Source organism: Convolutriloba macropyga, chromosome 14 (assembly GCF_964194025.1).
Source record: "Convolutriloba macropyga chromosome 14, txConMacr16.3, whole genome shotgun sequence".
Classification (NCBI taxonomy): domain Eukaryota; kingdom Metazoa; phylum Xenacoelomorpha; order Acoela; family Convolutidae; genus Convolutriloba; species Convolutriloba macropyga.
The window spans coordinates 38,004,919-38,014,928 of record NC_134481.1 but is presented as its reverse complement, the minus strand read 5'-3'; positions in this window follow the sequence as shown (position 1 = coordinate 38,014,928).

Sequence of the window (10,010 nt, the reverse complement as noted above, 5' to 3'; positions counted from 1 at the left end):
TACTGACAACCATAACAAATATCAAAAACAATCCATGTCAAGCCCTTATTTCGGAGCAAAAAGCATTGAAATCAAAAGAACTTGTTGTTGAGGTTTCTTTTCACAAAAAGGTTTCATGGTTGCCATGTTTCATTTGTATTTAAGTGAAAGCGTCTTATAGTTTGTTATACCAAATGAAGAAGCAGACCAATCGCTTCGAGGGAGATAAATCCCATAAGACACTCTAAGAGAAAAATTGGAGCTACGCCCAAAGTCACAAGAACAAAACATCAAAAAAACGATTTGAAGTTGAGTGACTTGCTTTCACTGAATTTGAATTTTCGTCAGAGGATTTTTTCTATGTTGAGACCTAGTGTATTTTGGGCAAACGGAGGAAAATGCTGAATTGGCTAGTTGATCAAGTACCACCGATTGAGAACATCAAGCAATGTCAAAGCAAAGTTTCTGGTTTTTTTTATCTCTTTACTGTTTTATTTAGGAAGCAATACTATAATTACTAATAACGAAGCGTCTGTCATCAAAAAGGAGTCTGAAGGAAAAAAATATGATCCCCACAAACAAACAGTGTTTAGCAATCTGTAACAGCTAGTGAAGAAAATACGCTGAATAGATTCCAATGATGAAGCTAGGGTTTTGAATTTGAGGATTGAAGACTTTAAGAGATGAAAAGGTTTTGCTGACAAAAGCCGATCAAACAGACCCAAATCACTGATTTTGGAAATCAGACATCGTTACTGACAACCATGACAAATATCAAAAACAATCCATGTCAAGCCGCCGTTATTTCGAAAAAAAAGCATTGAAATCAAAGGAAGAACTTGGAACTTGTTGTTGAGATTTCTTTTAACAAATCAGTTAACAGCAGGACAGAAAAAGTTTTTGTTGCCATGTTTCGTTTGGAGTTAAGTGAGGGCGTCTTATAGTTTGTTATAGCAAAAGAAGAAGCAGACCAATGAATCAGAGCCGTGGTCATCGAAAAGAGTGTTTTTTTTCTGTGGGGTCTTCAAACTACTTTGGAATGAAAAGCGAAGAATTTCATGGAATGCCAATTGTGTGGTCTCCACCTGTTGATAGCACAAGTGATGTAGCCCACAACTGAAGAGGGGAGTCTCAGTCAGTAGTCGTATTGCATTATGCGTTTCAATACGACGCATAATGCAATACGAAACAATAATGTTTAATTTCGGAAATAATACTACATTTACTCATAACGAAGCATCTGTCATCAATAAGGAGTCTAAAGGGCAAAAATATACAGGGCCCCACAAACAAACAGTGTTTGGCAATCTGGAACAGCTAGTGGGGAAAATACGCTGAATAGATTCCAATGGTGAAGCTAGGGTTTTGAATTTGAGGATTGAAGACTTCAAAAGATGAAAAGGGTTTGCTGTCGAGAGCTGATCAAACACAAGCAAACAACTGATTTTGGAAGTTGAACATCGTTACTGACAACCATGACAAATATCAAAAACAATTAGTGTCAAGCCGTTATTTCGAAACAAAAAGCATTGAAATCAAAGTAAGAACTTGTTGTTGAGTTTTCTTTTAACAAATCAGTTGACAGCAGGGAAGAAAAGGTTTCATTGTTGCCATGTTTCATTTGTATTTAAGTGAAAGCGTCTTATAGTTTGTTATACCAAATGAAGAAGCAGACCAATCGCTTCGAGGGAGATAAATCCCATAAGACACTCTAAGAGAAAAATTGGAGCTACGCCCAAAGTCACAAGAACAAAACATCAAAAAAACGATTTGAAGTTGAGTGACTTGCTTTCACTGAATTTGAATTTTCGTCAGAGGATTTTTTCTATGTTGAGACCTAGTGTATTTTGGGCAAACGGAGGAAAATGCTGAATTGGCTAGTTGATCAAGTACCACCGATTGAGAACATCAAGCAATGTCAAAGCAAAGTTTCTGGTTTTTTTTATCTCTTTACTGTTTTATTTAGGAAGCAATACTATAATTACTAATAACGAAGCGTCTGTCATCAAAAAGGAGTCTGAAGGAAAAAAAATATGATCCCCACAAACAAACAGTGTTTAGCAATCTGTAACAGCTAGTGAAGAAAATACGCTGAATAGATTCCAATGATGAAGCTAGGGTTTTGAATTTGAGGATTGAAGACTTTAAGAGATGAAAAGGTTTTGCTGTCAAAAGCCGATCAAGCCGACCCAAATCACTGATTTTGGAAATCAGACATCGTTACTGACAACCATGACAAATATCAAAAACAATCCATGTCAAGCCGCCGTTATTTCGAAAAAAAAGCATTGAAATCAAAGGAAGAACTTGGAACTTGATGTTGAGATTTCTTTTAACAAATCAGTTAACAGCAGGACAGAAAAGGTTTTTGTTGCCATGTTTCGTTTGGAGTTAAGTGAGAGCGTCTTATAGTTTGTTATAGCAAAAGAAGAAGCAGACCAATGAATCAGAGCCGCGGTCATCGAAAAGAGTGTTTTTTTTTCTGTGGGGTCTTCAAACTACTTTGGAATGAAAAGCGAAGAATTTCATGGAATGCCAATTGTGTGGTCTCGACCTGTTGATAGCACAAGTGATGTAGCCCACAACTGAAGAGGGGAGTCTCAGTCAGTAGTCGTATTGCATTATGCGTTTCAATACGACGCATAATGCAATACGAAACAATACTGTTTAATTTCGGAAATAAAACTATATTTACTCATAACGAAGCGTCTGTCATCAAAAAGGAGTCTAAAGGGCAAAAATATACAGGGCCCCACAAACAAACAGCGTTTGGCAATCTGGAACAGCTAGTGGAGAAAATACGCTGAATAGATTCCAATGGTGAAGCTAGGGGTTTGAATTTGAGGATTGAAGACTTCAAGAGATGAAAAGGGTTTGCTGTCGAGAGCTGATCAAACACAAGCAAACAACTGATTTTGGAAGTTGAACATCGTTACTGACAACCATGACAAATATCAAAAACAATTAGTATCAAGCCGTTATTTCGAAACAAAAAGCATTGAAATCAAAGTAAGAACTTGTTGTTGAGTTTTCTTTTAACAAATCAGTTGACAGCAGGACAGAAAAGGTTTCATTGTTGCCATGTTTCATTTGTATTTAAGTGAAAGCTTCTTATAGTTTGTTATACCAAATGAAGAAGCAGACCAATCGCTTCGAGGGAGATAAATCCCATAAAACACTATAAGAGAAAAAATTGGAGCTACGACCACAACCACAAGAGCATAACATCAACACATGATTTGAATTTGAGTGACTTGCTTTCACTGAAATTGAAGTTGAGTCAGAGGAATTTTTCTATGCTGAGACCTATGTGTATTTTGGGCAAACGGACGGAAGTGCTGAATTGGTTAGTTGATCAAGTAACACAGATTGGAAACATCAAGCAATGTCAAAGCGAAGTTTCTAGTTTTTTTAATTTCTGTACTTTTTATTTCGGAAACAATACTATAATTACTCATACCGAAGCGTCTCTCATCAATAAGGAGTCTAAAGGGAAATAATAGATGAGCCCCACAAATAAACAATGTTTAGCAATCTGGAACAGATAGTGAAGAAGATGCGCTGAATAGATTCCAATGGTTGAGCTAGGTTTTTGAATTTGAGGATTCAAGATTTAAGAGATGAAAAAGGTTTGCTGTCGAGAGCTGATCAAACACAAGCAAACAACTGATTTTGGAAGTTGAACATCGTTACTGACAACCATGACAAATATCAAAAACAATTAGTGTCAAGCCGTTATTTCGAAACAAAAAGCATTGAAATCAAAAGAACTTGTTGTTGAGGTTTCTTTTCACAAAAAAGTTGACAGCAGAACAAAAAAGGTTTTATTGTTGCCATGTTTCGTTTGAAGTTAGTCGTATTGTTTGTTATAGCAAAAGAAGAAACAGACCAATGGCTTCGAGAGAAAATAATCCCATAAGACACTCAAAGAGAAAAATTGGAGCTACCTCCGCAATCACAAAAACAAAACATCGAAAAAAACTAATTGAATTTGAGTGACTTGCTTTCACTGAACTTGACGTCAAGCCAGAGCATTTTTAAGACTTTTTATAGCAAAAAAGAAGCAGACTAATGGTTTTGAGAGAGACGCATCCCATAAGATGGCCAGCAAATCTCACAACAGAACCCGGAAGACAGCTGCTTTGTGCGCAAGTTTAGAACTCAAGACGATGGAAAATTAGCCAGCTGAATTTCTCAAGGCTTTCTCGAGACAATTCACCAAAGTAGCAAACAACCTTAAACAGAGCAAAACAATATCAGCGTCAGCAGTAGAGGCATATGAAATTTATAAACAAATGACGAATTAAATGACGATAGATAGCAGCAACTCTTGAAGCCAAAGTACTTGGAACTTTTCTATGCTGAGATCTAGCGCATTTTGGGCCAACGGAGGAAAATGCCGAATTGGCTAGTTGATCAAGTACCACAGATTGAAAACATCAACCGATGTCAAAGTGAATTTGCTATTTTTTTTCGATCTATTTACTGCTTTATTTCGAAACAATACTATAATTACTCATAACGAAGCATCTGTCTTCAAAAAGGAATCTAAAGTGAAAAAACAGATGAGGCCCACAAACAAAGAGTGTTTAGCAATCTGGAACAGCTAGTGAAGAAAAACCGCCTAAAAGATTCCAATGGTGAGGCAATGGTGAGTTTTGAATTTGAGGATTCAAGACTTTAAGAGATCAAAAAGGTTTGCTGGCAAGAGTTGATCAAACAGAAGCAAACCACTGGTTTTGGAAAACAGACAACGTTACTGAGAACCATGACAAATGGCAAAAACAATCCATGTCAAGTCGTTATTTCGAAACAAAAAAAGCATTGAAATCAAAAGAAGAACTTGTCGTTGAGGTTTCTTTTCACAAAAAGTTAACAGCAGTAAGACGTGTCTCTTCTGGTCCCACCAGATAAGACGTGCCTCCAGAAGGGTTACCTTGCGAGGTTACTCCACTGAGGTCTTATGGTGTTTCAAGACTATTATATAATCTTAAGGCTTACCGGGGTCGAAATGCTAAAGTCTAACGTATATCTCAGTACTAAAAAAGAGCGGAGTGGAGCGAGAGAGAGAGAGAGAGAGAGAGAGAGAGAGAGAAATATACTTTATTATTATATCAAATTTGACTCTGATTGGTACCAACTAAAAGGTAAAGGGAAAACAGGTAAACATTTAAGGAAAGGTATTTCTTCTTTTTCAGCCAATCAGGATTGAGTATTTCAGTTTTTATTTATTTCAATAATAAAGTCTTCTTTTCTTTGTTGGATGTCAACATTGACTCCATCTTTCCGGGGTTTTGAGTTTTTTGAAAGATTTCTGAATACTACAGTCAGTCAATTTCTCATTAATCTCTCTGAAGGATTTTCTTTTCTTTTTTGAATGTGTTGCGCTTTGACGGTTTGTCAGTAGGTCAATTCCCAGACACAGGTTGCCCACAAAGCAGGGAGTGAACATCAACAACCACAAAAGTATCTATTCCAGTACCACTTCCAGTGGATGAAGATCTCTTTGGGTAGGCCCTGTGTTGATGTCGAAGGCCATCCTGATGTCCGGTGACTTACCTGAATTACCTGAATTATTTTTGTATGCTTATGTTAGCTGTTAGATGTTCAGAATTTTTCTCGATTTAGCCTTTCAGTTAGGCAGTATAAGTGTTCTGTTATTACGTAGTGTCCCTTCCGGTTGGAAAGAATTTGTTTTGTTTGTTTTGTTATATGGAATTTGACGGAAATATCGAAGGTAGTTAGGTGACAGTCAACGAAAAGTTTGTTGACAACAACGAGAAATTTAGTGACATGTGATCTTTTTGGCCATGTTAAATTTTGTCATTGAAGAGGAACATGTATAATTGCTTTGATGTCTCCCTGAGTCATGAATTATTTTGTTACTTTGGCTTTGGCTTTGTTAGCTGTTACGGTTTTTGTTTATGTTATGCGTTTTCGTATCTGTAAATTTTGTAAGGTTGCACATGGTTTCTGTATGGTATATTTAGTAATTGGTTCTTTTAACTCGCTTATAGTTTTATAATGGGTATGTGCAAAAATATCCAAGTGCCTTATTCCCATTAACAGTTATTTCATACTTTTATAAATTTTGTAAAAGTATCTGTCCGCGCGCTTTTTTTTAAATGTTCGCCGGATACGACATACTCATTCACAAACTTCCAAATATTTCCCTCGAGAAAAAGAACTTGTTAGTTGTTACTGATAGCTGCTACGGACAGCCGTTATTGTTGTCTAAAAGTCCTGTTACTAAAGGGATGGAAGGATGGAGGTGGGGGGGGGGGGGTAAAGATCAATTGTTTCTTTACATGTCATTGTTAGTGATCGTTATATTTACATGTTATTTTCCACGATGTTATAGTGATCAACTATGGTGAGTATAAATTGTTAGACAATCGTGAAAAATAGAAAATTTCGAATATATGATGTATTCAAGTTTTCTGCTGTTATAAGTTTATAGTATTTTGCTATATATTGTTAATAGATTATGTTGCAAAATAGATATGTAACATATTGTTAGTTCGGTTAGTATATGTTTGTGAACTATTATTGTGAATACTGATATGGATATTGGTACAATTTTTATGTTATGACTCAGTTCTATTGCATACGTTATGTGCATACGTGATGTCTGTTTGTACCTAATACATATGGGTACAAGAAAAGGTTATTACACACGTGTGATATATATGTTACACACTGTGTTTTTTTATTACCTTCTTGTTCTTGTTTTGCAAAATAATCAGGTACTTTTTGGATTTTCCTTTTTTCTTTACAAAATTTCATATGTCTAATTATGGAAAAACGTTGCATATATACATGTACATTTTATCATCTAACGATAAGTTAGAAATGTAGAAAAAAAAGTAAAGTAAGAAATTGTAGCGCTGCGGAAATTCTATTCTGGAGTGTTAATTACACGTCAAGTGTTATACCAATTGTTATTTAGTATCAAGAATAATAGCATGACTAGTATAAATGAAATCAGTATGAACTAGATGAACTGGGTTGTTTATTAACAATATAAATGTAGCAACAGTATATATACAGGTTTTGTAAATGTAGGTAATAAGCATGTAGAGGTTGTTGATACATACCAAATAGATGATATTGAGGTGATTGTATGTAGAGGTTATTGATAAATACAAAGTATTACACTAGTGTATGGTGTACAATATTTGAAAGACATATATGCAGGGACAAAAATTCATAGTTAGATGAAATTGTTATAGTTAGGAAATTGTTACTTGTTCCAATATTCCAATTGTTACAATTTCTCTGTGTGCTGTTAATGGTTAGTTCTGTCCTTGTAATGTTTGTATTCTTTAACGAAATGTTCGTCCTTAGATAGCAGGTCTGCCAACAGATCTGTAATCTCGTCGATGCTTATTCCTGTTATCGAAGCTTTAACTGTTCTACGTATCTCCTTTTCGAACTCTGTTGTTTTACGTCCCTTATGGAACTGTATCACGTTCAGGAAGGCTTGATTTGTTACAGTTCCTTCCAAATGGTACGTATGGTATTGTTCACAAGGTTCAAGTGCTTCAAGAGGTACTATAAATGGCTTTTCAGGTGTTTCCTTAGGTTGGAATATATAATAATTCTTGATGGGATCCAAAATTGCGTAGTGTTCCAATAGTGTGTTCCCATTTAAATTTATATCCATAGTTCAAGAAAAATGGCGATGTTAGTTCGTCATTAATATGGATATAGGTTTTGTCTGTAAAATTAGCTTTATCGCGGAAAAGGGTATAATATATCAGGTTATGGATTGGTTTCGTTTCATGTACACGAAAATTATTGTTCTGTACATCTTTCGAAGTCGGATGTAAAAAGTTGAAACTTAATTGGAAAAGTTCATGTTCAAACACACTGTATGCGGAAAGATGTTCTGATGCTTTAGCTGCTAAATGATCAAGTGTGCAAACTGTTGGTACTTTAATTTCGTAATTGTAATTGTAAAGAAAACGTTCCGTCAAGCTATAAAATTGTTTAAGAATGGGGTAAGTGGCTTGATGTATTTTATCTCGTCCCATATTTTTAGTGCTTCGTTTTACCGTGTTAGTATTTTCCGACGGTAGAGGTGGAAAATATTCCGAAATGCGATTTTTCAAATTATGTAAGGGTGCCATGACAAAATTATAGTTCTTTGATTCAAATGGCATTTCTGCCCAGTTACGGTAAGATAAAAAGGGGTTTTAGTCACTACTGTATGGATTGTTCAATGTTTTTGGGTCCTTTTTTTGGAACCATATATAGTTTTCATAACTGTAGCTGTGGGTGTCTGTTCATTAGTTGACTGATGGATAAATGATTTTCTATTGTTACTTCGGGGTGTCACCGCGTAGAGGAAACGGAGGTTGTTCGGTCGAATGTGATGTGAGTTTCTTTCAAACCAACGTTGTTGAACACGGTGTTTTATTTTATGACTATTAGTTGTATTGCCTTCAGGTGGGGGTGGTCTAACTGGTGGTGGGTAATTCGGCAATGGTGGTGATGTATATGTTTCCCTCGGGGTCGAGGTATTATTCGAGATATTGTTCTGTGGTCTGTTCTGTGGTCTGTTATTTTGATAACTATGCGTAGTAGTGCTAGTACTTTGTTCTTCTACATTGTTATTTTTCCCATTACGGAAAGACATTATGTTTTTTCTTACATCTGTTGTCTTTGGTCGAACAGTCTTCTCTGCAATGATTCTGGCTATGTCCTGTGGTATTAATTGATTCAGTGCTGTCTGAGTATATTGTTCGTTATTTGTGTTATCCAATTCCACTCGCATGGAGGTAACGGTTTCTACATACTCATCGGTCTGTTTGTGGCATTCCAAATTGTTATCTCTGATTGTCCCTGGGCTGGAACGTCCTGATCCACAACTCAGTTCTCCCTCTTCCACGTCGTAACTCAGTGGAGCTTTATAAGGTGATTCTGGTTCATATTCCATTTTGGATGCCATTTGCTAAAATATATAATTTATTTGTTAAATATTCCTTGGTGAAACAGTGTAGCGTTACAAATAATAATTTGTTACTGGTGATACCTTGTTACAGGTTTTACATGGTTTACATATAGATTTTAGAGAGATACATTGTTACTATCACACTTGTTATTGTTATACTTGTTATTAGTGTCTTGGGTTTATATTGTTATCTGATATGGTTACGATTTAGTATTGTTACGATTTCATGTTGTTACGATTTAGTATTGTTATAATCACATCCAAATTTTGTTATTGTTGACGATGTTGTTATATTTGTTGATATATTGTATGCATATGATGATTGTTACATCAGCGTCGTTCGACGGTTAGTATGATTTAATGGATGCTAAACCAGTCAAAGTATAAGTAGTGCTAGCATTTTGGTTAGTAGACAGATTTAGTAGTTTTTATACAGTTATCTATGCGTCCTCATGATTAAACAATTAGGTCGTAATGGTAATGTACCATACGGATGTTGGAAATATTGTTAGTAATGTGCATATAAAAATGCGGTTTGTGTGTTCATGTCGGAATATACATGTTGGGATGTACATGTATCAGTAAATATGCTTTAGTGAACATATCAAGATGAACCTATCGGCAGTTAATGAGTGATGAATGTTCGAAAAGATAGTTCTAAATAACCATTTGTTAGATTTTATTGTAATGTGAGTTTATTGTTATACTTCATATGTGTCCGCTGAATGAGTATCACAGTATGTTACTTCAATTGTATGCGGTTGATCGTCGTTATTTATTATATCTAAACTATGACTGCGGTTATGCACTTTATTTGCTGTTAGTTTTAACTGTTCAAAATCAATAGGGGCTGGATTTTGTATTTCCATCAATTTGACGGCAGGTATTACTTGTTTAGTATTTGATGGATTTGTAGGTTGAGGTATTTCATATGGTGTTGATTGTTTCTGTAATGTTTGCGGTTTTTCATATGGTTGTATTCCGATATTGAATTGTGTGGAGTGTTGTTGTAATTGTGGTGCACTGGGTAACGTTGATTGAGTGCCTAAACACTGGTATGCAGGTGGTGGAGTGA